Below are 24,264 nucleotides of genomic sequence, written 5' to 3' on the forward strand. Positions count from 1 at the left end.
TCTTGCCGTAAGCAATCAACGGTGACGTACGTAAATGGTGAGTATATGCCTACTTGCATCCGACTTTTATTACTCCTTTCCAGTACACTATTCAGTAAGTACGAACATGCAAACCAACGCAATTTCGCACCTGACTGACGTACTCATAGACCAAGACACAGGTATCGTTAATAGGTAGCGTGTGTGGCCGGCCGTTGGTGACCGAGCGGTTCTGGTGCTACAGTCTGGAACCGCGCGACCGCTACGGTCGCAGGTTTGAATCCTGCCTCGGGCATGGATGTTTGTGTTGTACTTATGTTTGTTAGGTTTCAGTAGTTCTAAGTTCTAGGGGACTTATGACCTCAGCAGTTGAGTCCCATAGTGCTCAGAACCATTTTTAGGTAGCGTGTGTTTGACTTCCGTAATTAAATCTAGAACTTGTTTCTGTGCAGCCTCAAGAATGAAAAATTAATACCCCAATGGCTTTATTCTTCCTGCAAAACAATGCTGAGAAATTTATGTATGATAGTGTTTTCTAACAGGTATGGTGAGCTATCAGTGCCGCTATTCATTAATTTTTAATTCACGTCTTACTGACAGTTTACTTATAGAATCAGTGGCGAGTGGCTGCTTTCCTTACCTGAAATGCCGATTACAAGATACGAAGTGCCATAGTAACTGACCTAACGTTCTTTAAAGGGCAGATGGACCTGTACTGTATCACTGGCTTGTACCGATAATGTACATCATTTTCGTTACCACTCACGAATGATTCTGCGTCCTGTTTATTTTTCATTTAAGGCATACTGATTCTGTAGCTGATTTCACTGTTGCCTTTCATCTAGTGATGTAGTGCCCGAACACAAAGCTCCGACGTCATTTGCATGGGAAAATTTAGTCGATAATTTCACATCTCCAGACAAAAACCGATCGTAAAGGTTTGATATTTTGCACAGAAACGAATATTCTTTTAAATGGAGGTTATCGCAAGTAATGCTTTTGAAAGCCATCTAACAATTTGTTTTTGAAACTGGGAAACCGGTAATGGTTTTGTGTAAATAAACTTTCCATATCATATTCATGGTTGACTGCTCTAATTAAGTTATAATCTTTATAATTTTACTACAGCCTAGTTTGTCATGCTGTTTGTTTTCGAGAATGCAGCGATAGATAGCAGGCACTATATAGTGTGTCTCAAATCAACATGAATGTTATTCAAAAGACCATTAGTAATTGATACGCGTTACCACTGCATTGGAAAGCACGTTTCCTCATAACATTAGCACTAAAAAGTTCAACTCGATTTTCCATTATATCATTCAGAAGACACACTAGATGATACCGATAACTCGCGTCATAAGAATGCACGATAATATTCTTCAGATCCATTTGTTCCTTTTTAGGCCACTCGGCCAATGGGTTAACAAAAATTTGAAAGCGCACGAAAGACTAGAACTTAATATTGCGACGCAGCAAAACGGAGCAAACGAAACAAAACCGTGGACGGGACAGCACGGTCTGTATTCGCCTGGGACGTGTTGACTGCCCGCGCCCACGTGTCAACAGGCGTACGAGGCTGGCTGCACCGATGCCTCTTTGGCAAAGGCTGCGTCCGTCTTGCGCACACGCAAATTTACACAGGTGAAAACGTACGTTTACACTAGCTACGAACTGTGTCCAATGCTGAAAAATACTGAACCTGCCGTTCCAACTGTGTTTCGATCCATGACGACATCAAACCGGACATAAAACACTCGTCGAAATCTAACGTACATAAAATATCTGACACAGCAATAATTATCGTTACTGTAACACTCCATTTCTTTGGCTCCGCTGACAACCGTACTGTAACCTGTCAACCCAGCCTAGACCTCGGGCTATGCAACACGTCACTTTTCCACCACAACCTATATTAGAAAAAATACGTAATATAGCAGCCATGTAAACATCACCGCGTTCTGTTGTATCCGTAAGTATATATGACGTCACAGAGTACATCATTAAGCCACGGGGCAATGTCGACGCCCCCTATCGGTAGCTGCGACCTGCTCCAGTTTAGACAGTCGCCTGTACTGGGAAGACAGGTATTTGCAGAACCTAAGGAGTGTTGATGCTTCAAAACGGTGAAACAAGACGGAAGTCAGACAACTGCAGACTTTTTTTAACTGGCTAACTACTAAATGGTTTATGACCAAATGGGCCACAAATGCGACAGCGAAATTTTCGCGAATCGCTTTTTTCTTCAGCAGAGGCATAGAAGTACCGGGTGGTCGTAAGTAAAATGCAGCCACTCACCGAAGTCCACTGTGGTCTGTAATTACCGTATGGCAACGAAACTTGGCAGGTATGCTAAGGCGTTAATGCGAAACCAGTTTGCGCCGGAGGAAATCAGTTCCGATTTTAGTTACCAGGTGCGAATCTGTCGTTGTGCAACGTCTCGCCGAAGTCTTCGGTGCTCATACTGAACAAATTGTGCAGCTGGCGGTTAATAACAAGATCTACATTCTGCCTTTCTCACTTGTTTGACCCTTCCTGCCCACGTTCCGTTGCCAATCCATTACATATGGAAACATTTCTATACGTCTTTCTTCCGTTGATAGAGCCATTTGGTGGCCAAAATCGAAAATAATTCCTTTCCAGTGTAAATCGGTTCCGCAAGTGGGCTTTAGTATACCACGTTTCGCTACCATACAATAGTTACAGTCCACACTGGACCCCTGTGAGTGGCTCAACTTCAGATTATGAGCACCCAGTGGAACAGTACCGTTACTGCCAGCCCAAGTATCGTGTGAGACACCACACTGTCAAAGATTCTGCTGGTGGACAGAACACGTGAAGAATTAAAAGCACCCAGAAACATTGTACACATTCGTAAGTCACCAGCGATCTTACTCCGTTATTATGAGCAATCGATGTGCGCCTCAGAGAGCGAATTCCACACATTATCGATTAAATGGCGGCCTTTTTCTGAAACTGTTTTGGCTCCAGCCACTCTTCATCCGTCAACGTCACATTTCCCGACAATTCAGCACTACTAATCTCGCTACACACGAGACGTTTTGGACAGGTCTTCAATTCGGTGCATCAATTGCGTTGCATATTTTGTGATAGCCGAGTATAAAAACGGAAACCACCACACACACACACATACTTCAGTGTCACGAAAGTGAGAGCCATTTGGAGCTCAGATTTCGGGTTACGCATTATTCATAAAATTCGTGGAACTTTCGTTTAATCATCCTGTCCCTCACGTGTGAAGACAGTCACTTTTATGTGACATCACGCGTCCTGTGCTGCGATTGGATGCGGGGAGCAAACTGGACAGTTGCTGTGCTGATCTACCTGTTTGCGAAGTTAAAGTTGGCAATTTCGTAGCTTTGGTACTCAAATTTGCGTTTTATGACGATATGTAGTCTAAATGATACACGACACTTCAGAAGTCTTCAAGATTTTCAGTACATTATCATGCTAAAATGTCGGTAAATCTGACGTCAGTGGCTACCGATAATTCCCAATCAGTGACTTACCATCAGTAAAGGGTAAGGCTTCTGTAGCAGTATCTGCCTAAACGAAATAATATTTGCTATAGGTTTCAGTCAAATATAATTAGCAAATGCCGCCACAAATGTAATTCCGACGTGATTCAGTGCTCTGACGGAAACTAATAACAAATCTACGTCGATTCTCGCAAATATTGCACTGGAAATAGCACCAATTAAATCTAGATTCTGTCGTCGTTATAGGCCGCATATAAAAATTTACACTGCAGTTTAATTGTGTCATTTGAACGTCAGATAAAGAAGTTGGCAAGTGACAGTCAATCACCTTCATTCATTCTTTGGTCACGTAAGATACGACTATTGCGCAAGCACGATTGCGACAACTTTTCTGCACAACAAGCCGCAGAGAACACGACGCGTCTCAAAGACCTCTCATGCGTTGCTTTGTCTCTTATCAGGCAAATAATAACACGTGACAGCCACACAAAGCACTGCAGAGTTGGGTTCAAATGGCTCTGAGCACTATGGGATTTAACTTCTGTGGTCATCAGTCCCCTAGAACTTAGAACTACTTAAACCTAGCTAACCTAAGGACATCAGACACATCCATGCCCGAGGGAGGATTCGAACCTGCGACCGCAGCGGTCACGCGGTTCCAGACCGTAGCGCCTAGAACCGCTCGGCCACTCCGGCCGGCGCTGCAGACTTGTATAGAGCAAAAAAATTGTGGTGTGTGATCGCTTCTCTTTGATCAGCAAATCACAAACGAAACGTGACGTCACAGAACGATAAAAAGAATACGGAAGTTTTATTTCATGAAACGCAAACATTACGATAAATTTTCAAGAATTCGCCAACAAGCAACCAAATCTTCGCCTCAGTCTAACGTAGGTTGGGGAAAGCAACAGATCGCTCGTACATCACAACCTAAATTCCAGAAAATGTAAAAATACTGAAATAAACGCAAGTGCCGCGTTTCATCGTCAGAAACATGTCGGCATGACGCAACGAGTTCTGATTGGCGAGTGGAGTACAGGATTCGGAATGCCTACGCACTGAACAACTTCGGACGTCTGATTACTTTGCAGATGAGTTAACGCCTGTAATATCTGACGTTAAGCATGTAAGCGATCAAAAGTTTAGGAACGGTTTGAAATTATTCTCAACGTGTGCTCGAAGTCGCCAAGTGCTCAAATACTGGGTGTATAACGTTCGCGTATTTCAGCGCCGTGCGTTACGTTACCTCGCGACACGCCTTAAGTTTACAACTGTGATACTTTTCTTACTGTGTGAAAGCCGTAACGGCAGGTTATACCTTTGAATGAGTACCTTACAACATTTTAGATGTTCAAATTCGGCCAAATTAAGCGAAATGTTGAAAAATAAACTTCTGTCAGCACTGCAAGCCACAACAGAGGCAACCTGCTGTCACTCTCGGCTGGCGGTCCAGAATTACAGACAGCCACGGCTGCTGGGATCAGTGGCAGAAGACGCCGTGTCGCACTAAAACTCACTCAGCCCGAAGTGCTGACTGTTTGATGGTTTTCGCATACTTGCGTCCTCTACGAACACTGGTTATTTCGTTGCAGTGACGTAGCCAGGAACGCGTGGTTTTCGTTTCCAACAACTGTGGTACGAGAAATCTGCAGGAATCGACAATGGTACATCGAAACACTGCCCGACTGAATGTGGCGCTATTTTTCCGTTCGTTGCACGCTAATCTCGCTCAAGGTATCAGCGATTAAACGACTGTAAAAAGGCGATAAATAACGAGTAATAAATTATTAAACACTCGACGCATTAATTTAACAAACTATTCGCCATCCCTAATGTTCGTATCGATCCTAATTGTTAAAGTAAGACAATGTATTAAACAAGAGCAGTTCCGTCGTGAGTTACGCGACAAGCCACACAAAAGCGAGCAGAACGACAGCCGCAGCTTCCAAGTAACCCAGTGGAGGCCGGCTGCCCGCCTCACCTGTCTCTGGTGTTCTCGCCGAGAGGCTGGACTGCGCCGCAACGCCGCCACACGCCTGGCCGCTCCGCCACAGCTGGGCCGCACAGACAGCCGGGGCGCGCGGCTGCCCCATTTCTCCCCCCCCCCCCCCCCCCCATCAAACGACACGCTGACCTCATGGGGCGGCGTTGCTAGCTCGGCCCGCGGCATGCGAGGGAACGGCTGCAGCAGAGCGACCGAGGCGTCTACGTCCGTGTCGGCACTGCCGGACCGCCAGCGTCCACCCACGCCCCACGCCACAGTCCGTTTATCTCGTTCCGCGCTATACAGCTGGTAACAACACCCCCCCCCCCTTTACATGGGGCTCCCAAAACCGCATTTCGTAAACCGATTTCCCAATACCACTTCTGGTGAACGCAACGATGGAACTGAGACGCTGTATTTTGGTCACGGGACCAGGAGAGGTGTGAACAGAAGATTGTATTCGCATTTACGCATTAGCCATTCACTGTCGTATGACAGATTTGTAGTAGATGCAACCGAGGTGGTGGTGTTAAGTCCCAAACTGCTGAAGTCATCGGTCCCCAGGCTTACACACTACTTAATCTAACTGAAACTAAATTACGCCAAGGACAACAGACACACCCACACTCGAACCTCTGCCGGGGGGGGGGGGGGGGGGGGGGGAGCAGTGCAGATGGCACCGACGCGATGTCTCCGGACTGTTACAGACTACAATGAGAGGCAGGCGGCAGTTGCAACACAGGTTTCGGCGAGCTCGCTTTAGTGCGCCCAATTGTCTGTTGGCTGTTATGTGTAAAACTAACTCGTGCCCCTTAATACGAGGAGAAGAAAGTGTTCTTCCTCTAAAACGATGAAAGAAGAGTTCCCTTTCTTGAAGTACACCACGACTATACAAACATACACTGTGTCGTTCGGTGTTTCTCATTGAACATGGCGTACGAGTCGATAAAACACAACTCACAAAGAAAAAAACACCTGTTGCCAGTTTTTGCAAGAATTTCTAGCAGCGTAACTTTCTTTTCAAGTACGAATAAACTACAAACAGAGGAAGACTTTGGCGTATCAGGTTGAAAATTATGTCACACTCTAGCGTCGATGGCGTGGTGGCAGTGGAAAAGTTTTGTGCTTGTAGGTGAAGCCAGGGAAAAGTTACGGCCACGTATGTGACACGCTTGAACAGTCGAAACGACAAGCGGTGAAGAATGTCATTTAGATCTGACGACCAACATGCATCCATACCTTAAACGCATTCAATGATTTTTAAACAAGTTTGTACAGTCATTTGGGCTAAAATTGTTTTTTTTTGAAAGAGAGTGTTCAAGCATTCCTCATTGCTCCGTCACTGGGCAAACTATTTCGACTTTTGTTCCACGTGTCAGTCTGCAACCACTTGCATATTAAGCACTGCCGATAATTCACTGCCGTCCATCCAGCCCGGGAAACGCATAATGTGGAGATGTAGACACCTACTTTAGAAAATGTACACATATTCTGCACTCATCGCGGCCGGCCACGTTCCATGATACACAGCCGTGAGGTCATAACATGGATACACTCGTCTTGTTTATTACGACCGACTCTGCAGCGCCGCATATACAGCCCCTACCATCGACAAAGCTTGGCCTTACAGTCTTCTTACTCACGATGATATGCTTAGTATTGCAAAAGACTTGTCCTATTATTAAGTTTTACCATTTAAATCGTGTAATTTTTGTGCTGCTACAGTTTTAATATACTCTCAAAACATATAAATGGCGTACATCTAAGCGATCGTTACGAAAACGGTGATCACAAGTGCCAAATGCACAAATTTCCATCATTTTATTTTCTGCATCGACAATCGAATCGTACAACCTTTGTTGTCAAAGGGTTTTTGTTGCAGTTTGCTTCCTCCTCAGCGAAGTAGTGCTGTGATTTCTTACACACTCCAGTCACGTATCAAATCGGTATGAAAGTTGCCTTGATGGCAATAGAGAAGAAATTTATCATTACCAGGTGCTCGTACGAAGTTTGGTGTCCGCTCTCCGACGTGTCCGGAAAGTCCATATTAGAAAACTGTACTACAAACTGGCACGCATCGTTCGCGTACCTAATCACTGAAAACCATGTCCCAACTAGGGCAAACACTGTTGCTAAGGTAAAACTAGTGTGTGCTATTAGAATCTTGTCTTTAATATACTGAGTTTACATAGGAAAGCCTCTGAGGGGCTCAGAACATTTCTGTGAATGACGTATACTACTTTTGTTTCGATCAGACCGATGCTTCGAAGTAAGTATCAAAAATTGCAGTTACTGTTCCGTAGTTTATCCACATACGGTTCCGGTGGCAATATGCAGCAGCTTTCACACTAATTCAGATTTCTAACAAATGAAGTTATGTTGTCTTCTTGTCTTCAGAAACTGATAGCACCTCTTAGTTCCGACAGGATATGCTTAACCGTTCCTCTACGTGGACCACAACGTCACACACACTATGTTAGTCTTGTGGCGCTGGTATAGATTGAGACCAGAAAGAAAAAAAAGACGATAAAGTCATTACAAATAAGTTCCTCCCATAGATTTCTGTGTGTTATGCAGCTCTCTGTGTATGCAATGCTTTATTTGAGAAGTAAGGATGCGTCTCTAAGTTAGTAACGGTAGCAAAATTTAGCCCACAGCTGAAACTCCGGTTCCAAACCAGAGACGCCATGAAATGATGTCGCCCTTACTAACGAGGCGATGAAGCGAGTTGATCAACTCTGGGTTAATTTTCTGTTTTTTTTTTTCATTTTCATCGCTTGTGGGGATAGACTGAAAGAGCGTACTGATATCTCTCTTAATCATCAGAAAACACTATAAGAAATGGTACTCTCTCCCGATGAAATTATAAGAAAAGCCTTCACCTCATCTTCGTAATCGCATTTCTTTCCAGTTCGCCGCTCTGTAGTTCGTTAGTATCATATAAACGGACGATTAAAACGACACGGCGTTTATAATAAACTGCCGCGAAACATGCTGCGGGCAGAAAATTCCGTTACAACTGCAAACAGAGTTGCTGGCGACGGCATTCTTGCGTCAGACGCCGTCCGTGTTCTTACCGAGTTAAAACCTTAGTGGCAGTTCCACAGTATTTTAAAATATTTTGCCCCACGTAGCGATGTAAATGATTCGACGAATTGTTCTGGACAAACGCCGCTGTCTCGATTGAAATTACTGTTGCGAAATCTGACCTGTGTGGCCTCTCTGATAACAGAAAATGTAAAGCAATATTATGATATAGAAATGTCTGTACCTCCCGGTTTTGCGTTGATAACAGTACTGTAAATATTTTTGTCTGAAACCAAGGTGCGAAATATTATACACAGATAAGTCGAATTTAATTTTCCGTCTCTTGCAACCGACAGAGCTTTGTCACTGCCTCAGCGACTGATTGTTGCTGTTAGCATCGCGGATTGTTGCCACTTGTAACTCTCCCGCGAGTAATGGCTGTTATATGGAGTAAATGAGAACGACAAAGAAATTTGCATGCATGTGTTTATCACCGAAATGAGAGCGAATCTATATTTGACGCAGAGACTACGTTTTTAAAATGTACCCACAGCACAGCCTCGCGTATCCCTCAAGTTGCGAGTCGCGTGTCCACTCCCACATGTGAGTCACACTGACAGTCGCTGGCCAGTTTTACCATCTTAACGCATCCGCACACTTCCTGTTTCGCACTCGGCACATTCATGGATGGCCTTCTGTCTCAGCTGCCTCCAGCTGATGTTACTCTACATTCCTGGGAACGAGGCGATTGTGTGAGAAAATCTTCCGGAAAACATGTGTAGAAATCGTCAGAAAATACCGCCAAAATGTTTTTATCCAAGCCAATTAACACATGTGATACTTTTATTATGCTCACCTGGATGACACGCGTTTTGCAGAATAGGGATAGCGGTAACGAGTAGAACGTATTTACACCTCATTGTTTTGAAGACATATTGGCTAGAAAAGTTCCTCTAGAGTCAAGGCGAAGTCTTAATCACGTACGTTGGATTAGCGGATACATTGTCACCAGCCATCGTGAACATGTAATAATCAACTTAACAGCATCGTCTGTATTTTATGGATGCGAATTTTGAACTCGTGGCAGTGTGTCCAGCTGTTCACCTTCTGTTTCTACAAATTGCTTTCGTTAATTGGCAACAGATAGAAAACGATCCGTCTAGGGCCTTTAACCACTAAACATGAGAGGAGGAAGACTGCATTCAAGCCAACAATTAATTTCTCTGAAAAGGCGATGAAAAGGAAAAAGCTCGTGTCAGTGGTATTATTTTGTCGTTTGGCTGATCGGCGTCGATCGGGAAAACGAAGATCGCCAAAGCTTTATTTTACGGCGCCTGACTGCTTTATACACCTCTCGTAGGCGCATGTGAAACTGTGCACACACACCACGTTTCATGCGTTCGGCCATAGAGGTAAACATGTACACGGAGCACACATCTATTCTTCAAAACTTAAGTGGATTAGACAGTTACGTTATCTACACTTGGAATCAATTACTGATTTCAACAATTGATCTTGTTGTATTAGTATCACACATGTAGTAATTCAATTAACCTACTTTCCCCAACAGTCACAATGTTAATGCGATAACTATCCTTGTTACGTTTGGCCAGGTAGAGCGACAGCAAACGTTTCAAACACTGTCCTGTCATTTCTTTATTTTCACAAACGACAGAACTACAGTAATTCGACGAATTCCCGTAATGTGGCTCATTTAGCTGGCCATTTCCACAGAAGACTAAATATCGGGAAGGCACGTAGTTTTCTGGCCATTTCCTCAGGACTGCGTGTTATGTGTGGCATTATGCTTTAACAAGTAACATCCGTAATGTCCTATTTTTGTACGGAATAAAACGCTACGATTTTGCTTAATCCGGTACAGATGCCGGCACAATATCGAGATAACAAGCGTAACGTACCAGAAAACTTTACTAGTAGAGCAAATTCATAATAGTGGGTTAGAGGTTCTGTCGTGTCAAAAATTTTTGCCATTAATAGAGTTTTAGATCTGACCACCGACATAGCCTACTTTCATCCAACCCAAGGATTCTGGAATTTGTTTGCTGCGTAGCTTTTGCTGTCATTTGGGTTCAAATTCCCCCTGTCGAAAGAGTGCCCAAACATTCGTCAGTGCTCCGTCAATGGGCAAGCTGTAACGACTTTTGTTTCACGTGTGTTTCTGATGGTTAGCAGGCACTTTCATGATACGTCATAGCGACAGCTGACCGCCGACAGCCCAGCCCAGCCCTAGAAACGCATATGCAGATGCATAGACCTACTACGGAAAATTTACGTATGTTCTACATATATCGCGTTCCATGAGACACAACCGCGACGTTATGACCTCTGCACTCGTGTCCTGTTTATTACGACCGACTTCCCTTCCAAACGCCACATATGCAGCCCCTACCTTATGCTCTGTTCACTGATACGTTTAGTGCTCCAAAGACACGTTCAGAGTACCAGGTAAAAGAACCGGTGGCGCGAGTAAACATGTTCAGAGCACATAGGGACAGGTACAAAGGCGTGCGAGTTAACACGTTCAGAGCAGGTAAAGGGTTAACAAATAGATGACGTATAACTAACAGGTTGTTTGGAACATTTCGTGTTACAAGTGCCAAACGCATAAATTTCCATCGCTTGATTTCTGCCTCGACAATCGAATCGCGCAACTTCAGTTGCCAAAGTGTTAACGTTGTAGTTGCATCATCCTCCGCAAAGTAGTTCTGCGACATCTCACACATTCCGACCACGTATCAAATCAGTATCAAAGCTGCCTTGATGACGACACAGAATACATTTATGATTAATATTTGCTCCACCAAATGTGTTGTGCGCTCTACGTCGTGTTTAAATAGTTCTTACAAGAAAACTGTACTAGAAATTGGCGACAGTCATACGTAATCTTTGAAAACCGTCACCCAATCACCGGAAACACAGTTGCTGTGCTAAAATCACTGTGTACTACTAGAATTTTTAATTTGTCATTGATGCGTTGACTTTTACGTAACAAAGCGACTGTTGTACTCAGAAGATTTGCATGCATAATGCATACTACGATTCTTCTGTTTCGTTCAGATCGACGTAAACATTTTGGAGCCAGTTTAGTCAGAACTGGTAACATATTGGTAGTGTGTGATGCTACGCATTCTTTTGGTCATAAGAGACTGATAGATCTTCTTTGTTCCGACAGATTGTACTTCGCCGTTCCTGCACGTCACACAGAGTATGTTAGTTTTGTGCCGTAGGTTTATAGTAAGACAAGAAAGAAAAACAAAAGACACCTGAGATCAGTATATGTAACGAAGTGATTCATTACCGTGTATGTTACTCACATCTCGGTGTGTGCACTGCTCTGTTTGGAAACTGAGCAAGTGTCGGTAGCAAACTTTTGTCAACGGCTGAATCTCCATTTTCAAACTGGAGGTCGTCCGTACTAGCGAGACGATGAAGCGATTTGCCCACTCGGGGTAAATCTGTATTTTAGTTTCGTTGCTTAGGGGGACTGAAACAGCATAGTGTTGTCTCCCTTAATCCACAGAAAACACGCTAAGAAAGGTTAGTTACGCTCTTCCGATTAAACTACAGCTAAGAAAAGCCTTCAGCTTATCGTCGTAATCGCAGTTCTTTCCTGATGACCGCCCTGGCCGGCCAGAGTGGCCGAGCGGTTCTAGGCACTACAGTCTGGAACCGCACGACCGCTACTGTCGCAGGTTCGAATCCTGTCTCGGGCATGTATGTGTGTGATGTCCTTAGGTTAGTTAGGTTTAAGTAGTTCTCAGTTCTAGGGGACTGATGACCTCAGAAGTTAAGTCCCATAGTGCTGAGAACCATTTGAACCATTTTTTGACCGCCCTGTAATACGTCAGAGTCAGATAAACGGACAATTAAAATGATGCGGTGTTTACAGTAAACTGCTGCGAAAACAGCTGTGGGCCGGAAATTCCGTTACAACTGGGAACGGAGTTTCTCGCGACGGCATTCTTGCGCCAGACCCCGTCCGTGCTCTTGTCGAATTAAAAACTTAGTATTTTAGAAAGGTCCATCGCCTTTGTTTCGGCGCCGTATCACTACCGTCGTGCTGCCAGGCAAGGCGTCGACGTCTGCGACGCTGTTTCCCCACGTCGGGACGTAAATGATTCGACGAACTTCTCTACTGGACAGTCGCTGTACATGTTGGAAGTTTTACGAAATCTGATCTGTGCGGCCTCTCTGGCGACAGAAAAATATAAAGCCCTTTTCTTATACCAAAGAATGTCTTGTATTTCTCTGTTTCTCGTTGACAACAGTGCGCTAAATATTTTTACGTAAAACGCTAGGCGAAGTGTTACACTTAGATGAGGCAAGTAACAGACGAGGGAAAACGTAAGAAATATGGCGCGCTTCCCAGAATTAACTGTTCCCGTCGCTACTCATATTCAGGTCTCGGCAGGGCGTCTATTGCTGACACAATATGGTGACGTCATAACATCGATACGATCCTGCACTGCCACTGTACTGACCCTGGCCTCAAATTCTTACTACTAAGGTACTGAAGAAACATTTTTTTCCATTTTAATGTGACTCATTTTTGCCCTAATATGCGTCAAATATACCTTGAAAACGCAAACGGCGGACATCTTTCCGACCGGTTTCTACTCTTCTGGCTACAACCGCCAACTAATAGAATTTCTAATCGCCCTGTCTGCTGATTCAGCAAAAGAATCGCCTGAGGCGTCCAGACGACATGTTTACATCGCTGTGACGTCTTCTTTCCCGAAATGATGCTGTGGTCTCTACAGCACATTTCGGTCATATATAAAGCTGGCTCGTACTCGTCTTGTTTACAGTGTGGCAACACGTACAGTTGTCATTTCTGTAGCCTCTTGTCAAGCATGCCGTCCATTCTGCATCGTGTTTGAATAGTCGATACCACACCGCCGCAAAAGAAATAAGTGCGCAACCTGTATCTACACTTAATTCAAAACCGTGTACCAGTAAGCGTAACTTTGGTTGCTCAAACGCTTCGAAAGCTTTAACGGACGTGGATGAAACTTTTGAACATCCCTTTGTGTTCAATGTCCTCCTCCTTATATCTTTACTGGCATCCGTAAGAAATGCATACCCACCACCGTTTCTTAATGTCTCCTCTCATATTAGATAAACACCGACAAGTTCGCTGTATCAAGGACAGACGCCTAAAAATTATGGAGCTCGCAACTTGGAGGCTTCTTCAGACTAGCAAAACCTATTAAGGTTTAATAAGTAAACATGACTGGAGAAAAGTGATATCCAAAATTTTCGTCAGAAGAATGTCGTGTTCCTTGTAAACGTCGTACCGTTCACCTTGCCTGCTCAGTAAATAGGCTACATGGAAATTCGCAGCAAATATTAAATTCTGGTCGACGGCTGCGTGGTGCAATAGATCATTGCCCATATATTTTAGGTATGTATTGAGATACTAAGAGAAGTTAATATAACCGCATTTAACAGTTTCTGAGTCATTACTACCTAATCAGAGACGATATAAAAGGAACAATGTGACCAACGCAGTTAAAAATTTTGTTTTGTTTTTAATGGTTTGGCAATTGACCAACGGTGCATAGTCTTTACTTTCATTAATACAAATTCTGTGGTGTCTCACGTGTTGCCCCATTATAACATGACTGACACTTGTCACGATACTTATACATTTGCTACATCACTAGAGGACTTTCTGTAATCAAGAAAAGTATTTTACATCCATTTTCTTAGCGCGTTTTAAACGTAGCGTAGTTACCGTCTGCTCAGTTTTAAAGTTACAGATCACTACCAACTCATTGCGTCATTTTCCCGTTTTTAGCAATTTCTACCAAAGATTAAGTGTACTGGACTCGCTGAGAATTCGACCAACATTTAGAGACAGAGGAACCGAACAGCAGCAGCACGCACCGACGTGTGACGTCACATGGAACCCCTGTCTCCGTTGATGACGCGTGACGTGTTTCGCCACATATCCTCATTTGTCTTTATCGATGATTTCGCTATTTTTTCACTTTGGAACATCAGTATCTTTTCTTGGTATCAACAGAATCAAAGTGAACGCGCTGTATAATACTTTACAACCGCTATGATTATTAACAGTTTTACATTATACGTTTTACCAAGTACTTACTCGTTAGTTACCGTATTTCGTCACTCAACACTCAGCTTCGAGCAAAATACGTGTACATTTGAAACTTGGCCAGCTTTTACAGGGTACACCTCCAGTAGTAATTGGTGCATAAAATATATGTGTAATATACACGCAAAACGTAATCTACGAAAAACACAAAGGTCAATCCGTGTTTCTGTTTAAGTGAATCACTCGAGTCTCTCCCTGCTTGGGGCAACGAACTAATGTTTGAAACTCTGCCCACAGCACAATTTAGCGTACCCTGCCAGTTATGAGGTGCTTGCCTAGTACCGTGTCCCATTCAGTGATCAGTTACGTCGATTATAATCTGTCCAGAGAGTGCCGTACAGCCGCCCACACATTACTCGATACTCTTCCTACGTAACAGAAACTGTCCGGCCTTTGTCTCACGCTGCTGTTTAGATTTTCCGTCTCAAGATCCGCCGGACAGTCGGTCGACTCCAACACGTCACTCATGACGTCCTTCTCTGAAGATAGCGTTTCTTCCAGCGTCACACCTAACTGATTATGCTTCTTGTTACCCCATGCCACGAATGGTGCTATGTTTTTAGAAGTACCCAACAAAAAGAGAAATACAACGTATTATTTTAAGTTGCTGAAAATTACTCTTCGTAGGGAGTACGGTCAACGTGATATCAAGATAATTTTTTTCCTTCCTCTTTGAACAATTATATTCTGTGTAGTGTTGGAAAATCACACGATAAGAAGGGTTTGTTTACTTCCATTCTCTTAAAAAGCAAAACAAAACATAAACTTATTTCATGGTTTTCCTACATACTTATTTCATAGCGCTTCCCACGGCTTTGCTCGAGAACGAAGGCAATCTGTAGTTCACACCGCGCCGCCTCTCTGCGTTATACGATACCCTCTGGCACAGCGCGGAGGCGGATTTGAAACCGCAGCCGCCTGCCTCTCTGACGTGGCAGTCTTGCCCGCACACAGTTATTTCACGTTACCTTCTTTCATGCTAACAGGCAACAAATTTCGACGTACGGATGCTCTGTTTTGTTTCACGAAAATACGTGATTTGCGCCGAACCAGCGATACGGAAAGACACATTCTGTTGCCGCCTCGCGATGCAGGAAGCAGTTGCGGAGGATGCAGTGTAGCCGTTGGCCGACAGATGGCAATATGCGACTTGCATAAATAATTAGATGTTACAAAGAAATAAACAGTGCAAAAAAGGCTAATACGTCTATCGGGCGCCATTCTGTCACACAGCCATGAAGGACAATGTATAGAGTATAATACAGGAAATAGGATTTATGATACGGTTTCAAATACAGCTGTAAATGTAGAAAGGAGGAGGAATGTGGAGTGTAAAAATATTTTTTTTGTCTGTCTTCCCGTTCTGGAAAAGGAACGATATGTGAATATTCACTTTAATTGCGCCAACGAGAATATGAAACGTACTTAAAAAGTGCTACATATGGCTAGCAAATGTGGTTTTCATAAACCGATCTCCGAGTGCCATTTCCGGTTCGTTATGTGACCACTTTCGTATCGATTCTCGCAATGCGGTTTCAGATGCCGGTTTTGCTACCGTATATTGAAAGTGAAAGTCGATACCAGAGCAATCCATCATTTTGCGGTTTTGAAGCATATTACATTTTATCAAAGACTAAGTATTGAACTGCTGAAAATGCGGTTAGTACTCCTGTCACGTCATGTCCGGCATATGTAACGGTACTCGATGGCAAACCTTGCTCAATCTGCACAGCTGAAGTTACTCCTATTTTTGACATGCGTTACACATACATCGCTTAACAACTTCCAAACGCGTCGTCGGCCAGTGTTCCGCCACAAGCACGAAATAGTAAAACCATCTTCGGTTTCGCATATTGACGGTGTATTGATTCTGAAACGTTTAATGGGACCTTCAGATCGCAGTAATGGAGAATGTGACTTTATGTTTCCGTTATTCCTCCGTCTCCTGCAGTCCACGGAGCTCCGTCCGTACAGCGATTCATTGTTGGTGCCAGCGCTCCAACATGTCGGCAGTTTATCGCGAGTAATGGCTGTCTGCTGACGTAAGTCGAAACAGGAAAAAATGATAATCAACGCACAACCACCAGCCAGACTATGGATTTAGCACAGTAACAAGCGAGTAAACTTGTACACGATAAATTACGTCAATGGGGCGCACATAACTGGGACTACGCTACATAAACCCACATTTAGAGTTATGCCTTCAGAGACAAACTCGCGAAAGTTATCTTTCTTCCCAAACGAAATTAGGTATCGTTTTCTTCGCTGAAAACGACACTGACTTCCACTAACCATTGCTGGCGTCATGTTTGCATGTGCTTCTTTATGCCCTCTGTCCGCATGTAAAAATAGTTCAATAATTGTAACGCCCCCCCCCCCCCCCCCATGAACCATGGACCTTGCCGTTGGTGGGGAGGCTTGCGTGCCTCAGCGATACAGATGGCCGTACCGTAGGTGCAACCACAACGGAGGGGTATCTGTTGAGAGGCCAGACAAACATGTGGTTCCTGAAGAGGGGCAGCAGCCTTTTCAGTAGTTGCAGGGGCAACAGTCTGGATGATTGACTCATCTGGCCTTGTAACATTAACCAAACGGCCTTGCTGTGCTGGTACTGCGAACGGCTGAAAGCAAGGGAAAACTACAGCCGTAATTTTTCCCGAGGACATGCAGCTCTACTGTATGATTAAATGATGATGGCGTCCTCTTGGGTAAAATATTCCGGAGGTAAAATAGTCCCCCATTCGGATCTCCGGGCGGGGACTACTCAGGAGGACGTCGTTATCAGGAGAAAGAAAACTGGCGTTCTACGGATCGGAGCGTGGAATGTCAGATCCCTTAATCGGGCAGGTAGGTTAGAAAATTTAAAAAGGGAAATGGATAGGTTAAAGTTAGATATAATGGGAATTAGTGAAGTTCGGTGGCAGGAGGAACAAGACTTTTGGTCAGGTGATTACAGGGTTATAAATACAAAATCAAATAGGGGTAATGCAGGAGTAGGTTTAATAATGAATAAAAAAATAGGAGTGCGGGTTAGCTACTACAAACAGTATAGTGAACGCATTATTGTAGCCAAGATAGACACAAAACCCTTGCCTACTACAGTAGTACAAGTTTATATGCCAACTAGCTCTGCAGATGATGAAGAAATAGGTGAAATGTATGACGAGATAAAAGAAATTATTCAGGTAGTGAAGGGAGACGAAAATTTAATAGTCATGGGTGACTGGAATTCGTCAGTAGGAAAAGGGAGATAAGGAAACATAGTAGGTGAATATGGATTGGGGGGAAGGAATGACAGAGGAAGCCGCCTTGTAGAATTTTGCACAGAACATTACTTAATCATAGCTAACACTTGGTTCAAGAATCATAAAAGAAGGTTGTATAACTGGAAGAATCCTGGAGATACTAAAAGGTATCAGATAGATTATATAATGGTAAGACAGAGATTTAGGAACCAGATTTTAAATTGTAAGACATTTCCTGGGGCAGATGTGGATTCTGACCACAATCTATTGGTTATGAACTGCAGATTGAAACTGAAGAAACTGCAAAAAGGTGGGAATTTAAGGAGATGGGACCTGGATAAACTGAAAGAACCAGAGGTTTTAGAGAGTTTCAGGGAGCGCATAAGGGAACAATTGACAGGAATGGGGGAAAGAAATACAGTAGAAGAAGAATGGGTAGCTCTGAGGGATGAATTAGTGAAGGCAGCAGACGATCAAGTAGGTAAAAAGACGAGGGCTGGTAGAAATCCTTGGGTAACAGAAGAAATATTGAATTTAATTGATGAAAGGAGAAAATATAAAAATTCAGTAAATGAAGCAGGCAAAAAGGAATACAAACGTCTCAAAAATGATACCAACAGGAAGTGCAAAATGGCTAAGCAGGGATGGCTAGAGGACAAATGTAAGGATGTAGAGGCTTGTCTCACTAGGGGTAAGATAGATACTGCCTACAGGAAAATTAAAGAGACCTTTGGAGAGAAGAGAACCACTTGTATGAATATCAAGAGCTCAGATGGCAAAGCAAAGAAGGGAAGGCAGAAAGGTGGAAGGAGTATATAGAGGATTTATACAAGGGCGATGTACTTGAGGACAATATTATGGAAATGGAAGAGGATGTAGATGAAGACGAAACGGGAGATAAGATACTGCGTGAAGAGTTTGACAGAGCACTGAAAGACCTGAGTCGAAACAAGACCCCGGCAGTAGACAACATTCCATGAGAACTACTGATGGCCTAGGGAGAGCCAGTCATGACAAAACTCTACCATCTGGTGAGCACGATGTATGAGACAGGCGAAATACCCTCAGACTTCAAGAAGAATATAATAATTCCAATCCCAAAGAAAGCAGGTGTTGACAGATGTGAAAATTACCGAACTATCAGTTTAATAAGTCACAGCTGCAAAATACTAACGCGAATTCTTTACAGACGAATGGAAAAACTGATAGAAGCCGAACTCGGGGAAGATCAGTTTGGATTCTGTAGAAATGTTGGAACACGTGAGGCAATACTGACCTTACGAATTATCTTAGAAGAAAGATTAAGAAAAGGCAAACCTACGTTTCTAGCATTTGTAGACTTAGAGAAAGCTTTTGACAATGTTAACTTGAATACTCTCTTTCAAATTCTGAAGGTGGCAGGGGTAAAATACAGGGAGCGAAAGGCTATTTATAATTTGTACAGAAACCAGATGGCAGTTATAAGAGTCGAGGGGCATGAAAGGGAAGCAGTGGTTGGGAAAGGAGTGAGACAGGGTTGTAGCCTCTCCCCGATGTTATTCAATCTGTATATTGAGCAAGCAGTGAAGGAAACAAAAGAAAAATTCGGAGTAGGTATTAAAATTCATGGAGAAGAAGTATAAACTTTGAGGTTCGCCGATGACATTGTAATTCTGTCAGAGACAGCAAAGGACTTGGAAGAGCAGTTGAACGGAATGGACAGTGTCTTGAAAGGAGGATATAAGATGAACATCAACAAAAGCAAATCGAGGATAATGGAATGTAGTCAAATTAAGTCGGGTGATGCTGAAGGAATTAGGTTACGAAATGAGACACTTAAAGTAGTAAAGGAGTTTTGCTATTTAGGGAGTAAAATAACCGATGATGGTCGAAGTAGAGAGGATATAAAATGTAGACTGGCAATAGCAAGGAAAGCGTTTCTCAAGAAGAGAAATTTGTTAACATCAAGTATAGATTTAAGTGTCAGGAAGTCGTTTCTGAAAGTATTTGTATGGAGTGTAGCCATGTATGGAAGTGAAACATGGACGATAACTAGTTTGGACAAGAAGAGAATAGAAGCTTTCGAAATGTGGTGCTACAGAAGAATGCTGAAGATAAGGTGGGTGGATCACGTAACTAATGAGGAGGTACTGAATAGGATTGGGGAGAAGAGAAGTTTGTGGCACAACTTGACTAGAAGAGGGGATCGGTTGGTAGGACATGTTTTGAGGCATCAAGGGATCACAAATTTAGCATTGGAGGGCAGCGTGGAGGGTGAAAATCGTAGAGGGAGACCAAGAGATGAATACACTAAGCAGATTCAGAAGGATGTAGGTTGCAGTAGGTACTGGGAGATGAAGAAGCTTGCACAGGATAGATTAGCATGGAGAGCTGCATCAAACCAGTCTCAGGACTGAAGACCACAACAACAACAATTGTAACGGTAGAGATATAAAAAATATCACCCTCTGGCTTCATAATTATCATGTCTGTATGCACACATGTCATGTGACGGTCGACCACCGGTTTCTTCACATGGCAGCGAAAACGATTTATTGCCATGAGACAGTGTGTAAATCTTGTACGGAGACATGGAAAGCGAATCGCGAAGGTGACCATTCATCTCTACAGAAAGTAACCGTCGTATTCGTCACTGAAAAATGATATAAGTGATAATATTTTCCATAATCGATCATTCTCGGAAGCTAAACGTTTTGTCGACCCATCACCGGAACTACATTTCTCCTCAGTTCTTAGGTTTTCAGGCCATCAGCAAAATATATGCGTACAATTACAAAGACGTGCAATTTATAAAATGCTGCGAAAAGAGTTGTGGACCGAACGTTCCGTTACAACTGGGAACGGAGTTTCTCACAGCGAAATTCTTGTGACACACGCTCTCGGTGTTCTTGCCGCGTTAGATCTGAATAGCAAATTTATCCAGCCGACTGCAGCCGTGCTGCGAAAGAAGGTGTCGATGTCGGCATGCCGAAAACGTAAACAAATGTCCGATATCCTCCGCGGTCTCTCAACGCTAAGACAACAGCCGCCGTGCCGGTACAAGTTACTGCTGAACGTTCTCGTCTCTACGGCCTGTCTTCTGACAGAACTGACGTCCCTTAGTTTTAAGTGAATACACATAATGTAGCTAATTTTGGCTAGTAGCGATCGTAGCTTATTTACGACGCTATGGCAGCATGAAAGCGGTGGTCAGATTGAACAGTAACTACGACATACTTACCTTAATTAAGAGGTAGCTCATTTTCGTTTACTTTGACGTTTTTAACACATGAAACATGATCATGTGATTGTTTTCATTTCGAAAGAAGTGCTGTCTGGTACGTCAGTTAAGTACGATACATGGAAATGAGATGCTTTAAGTTTATCTTGTTCTCACCGTGAAGACTGGTTAGTCCAAAGACTGTGTTTAGGCATACATTTTCTGTGAATTACCTTTCATTTTGAGTAAAGACGTCCATATGACTGATTTCGGTTACGTTCCTGTAGAGCCTATAATACGCTGTTGCGACCCTCAGTTGCTAAAATTCCTATGTTTCACACTATCTATTCGTCCTACACCTTTGGTCAAACGCTTTTTCCTAATCCTGTATAACGCTGCTGGATGGCAAACCTCGCTCAACCAGCACTGCTCAAATTATTCATTTTTTTACGTACGTTACATATACGTTGTTGGATGACTCCCAACCCGGTCGTCCGCCTATATTCGGCGATGTCACTGAAGGCCAGCACGCTATCCACAAAATCACGAAACTAGTACCATAGTTGCATATTGACGCATTACTGATTGTGAGTACATTCACAAATCCAGATGGTAGTGACGTAGAAGCTGCGTTGACTTTTACGTTAATTCTCCGTCTCTTGCAGCCGTAAGACCTTTGTCGCTCCCTCAGCGAATGATTGTTGCCGCTAGCGCCGTGGAAAGCTGGAATTTTAAACTCTCCCGCGAATAATGGCGGTGGTGTGAAGTGAATGTAAACGATTAAAAAATTTACACGCAAGAGTTCGTTATCAAAATAAGAGTGAATCCTTGCTTGGCTCAGCGACGTAATGTTTAAAATTTTCTCATAGCAGAACCTCGCATAGTCCTCCAGTTGCGAAGTGCGTGTCCATTCAAACACGTGAATCACAGCCCTAGTCGCTGGCCAGTTGTACCACTGTAACGCATCTGGACTGTGCTGTTCCGCACTCCACACATTCACGGGTGGCCTTCTGTCACAGTTGCCTCCAGCTGATGTTATCCTAAACTCCTGAGAATCAGGATATTGTGTGAGAAAATCTTCCGGAAAACAGGTACAGAAATCGTAAAAGCATAACGCCAAAACTTTTTTTATCCACGCCAGTTAACGCATGTGATACTGTTATATTATGCTCACCTGGGTCACACGCATTGTGGAGAATGGGCGAAGCGATAAGACGACGTGGAACGTATGTACACTCCAGGGCTCCTAACACATAGAAGGGCTACAATAATTCCTATCGCATCAAGGTAAAACCTTAATCATATACGTAAAACTGGCGGATACGTTGTCACCAGCCATCGATTGTGAAGATGTAATAAAGGAAGTTGACAGCATTGTCTGTTCCGTATTGATGGGGATTTTAAGAACAGTGTGAGACACGGTTTCGCTTCCTGCCAATGTTTTCAACTGTTGGCCTTCTGTTTCGACAGATTGCATTCGTGCCTCCAAACAGACAAAAAGAAAAGATCTAGCGAGGGCCTTTACACACTGCACGTGAGAGGAAGGGGACCGCATTAATGTTAACAATTAATTGATTGGAAAAGGCTATAAAAAGATAAAAAACCATGTGTCACCGTTATTATTCTGTCGTCCATCTGGGCAGCATCGATCGCGGGAACGAAAGCCACCAAAGCATTATTTTACGGTGCCTGACTGCGTTATAACACGCTCGTTTGCGTGGTGAAACTGTGGACACACATCTCCCTTACCTTGGACCGTAGAGACACACATATAGACGGCGCATGCCTCTATCACTGCCGTGTTGATGTTTGCAAACAAATGGATTAGACAATTAAGTATCTGTAGCTGGAATTAAGCACTGCTTTTTACAACTGAAGTACTAGTTCTGCTAGTGTCACACATGAAGTAATTCAGTTAACCTTAGTTCCCTAAGACTCGCATTCTTAATGCTATACGTATCCCTGTCCATTTGGCTACGCGAAATGACAGCAAGCGTCTCAAACACTGTCCCGACAATTCCGTATTTTGAAGAACGACAGAATTACTCATTCGATGAATTCCTGCTCTTGTTGGACTTGGCTCATGAACCTGGCCGCTTCCACGAAAGATCAAATGTTTCCTGGTCATTTCCTCATCAGTATGCGTGATAAGTTTTACAGTACTTTATAGATGAAATAACATCCGTAATGTCTGCTTAATCCAGTACAGATACCGACAGCATATCGAGATAAGAGGCGTGATGTACCAGAAAATGTTACTGGTGGAGGACACTAATACAGTGAGTTACAGATTAAGATCATGTCGACCGACGTTCATCCCCTCTTTCAACGCTTGAAAGGATTTTTAACAATTTTGCTCCGTAGCTTGTGCAAGCAGTAATTTGGCTTAAAATTCTCCCTTTTGAAAGAACGTGTCCCAACATTCCTCAGTACTCCGTCACTGTGTATAATGTAACGACTTTGGTTTCATGTGTGTTTGTAATGGTCGGCAGGTACCTGCTTCTTAAGCAGTGCCGACAACTCACCGCCGTCTACCCAGCCCTGAAAACGCACATTCAGATGTAGACACCTACTTTAGAAAATTTTCTAACGTTCTATACACCGCGGCAGACCTCGTTCCATGATACACAATCGTGTCGTCATAACATGGGCACTCGCGTCTTACTCTGCAACGCCACATATGCCGCCCCTACGATCGACAAGAGCTTAGGCCTTATACACTTCTATCTAACATGATACATTTAGTATTCCAAAAGATTCGTCCTATTATCAAGTTTATGATTTTAAACAGAGTACCTTTTTGTTCTGCTACAGCTGTAAAAACTCTTAAAACATAACAGTGGCGTAGAACTAACCAATCTTTTGGCGCACCAATTACCATCGCTTTGTTTTCTGCCCCCACAATCGAATTGTGCAACCTCTGTCACCAAAGTGTTAACGTTGTAGTTCCAACCATCTGGGCAAAGTAGTGCTGTGATTTCTTAAACGTCCGACCACGTATCAAATCCGTATCAGAGTTGCCTTGATAATGACAGAGAAGAAATTTGCGATTAATAGGTACTTGTACGAAATTTGGTGTCCGGTCTCCGACATGTCTGAATAGTCCATACTAGAAAGCTGTATTAGAAATTTGCGCGAATCGTATCTGTACCTAGTCTTTGAAACCATGTTCCAATTATGGCAAACAAATT

The sequence above is a fragment of the Schistocerca americana genome, chromosome 11 (assembly GCF_021461395.2).
Source record: "Schistocerca americana isolate TAMUIC-IGC-003095 chromosome 11, iqSchAmer2.1, whole genome shotgun sequence".
Classification (NCBI taxonomy): Eukaryota; Metazoa; Arthropoda; class Insecta; order Orthoptera; family Acrididae; genus Schistocerca; species Schistocerca americana.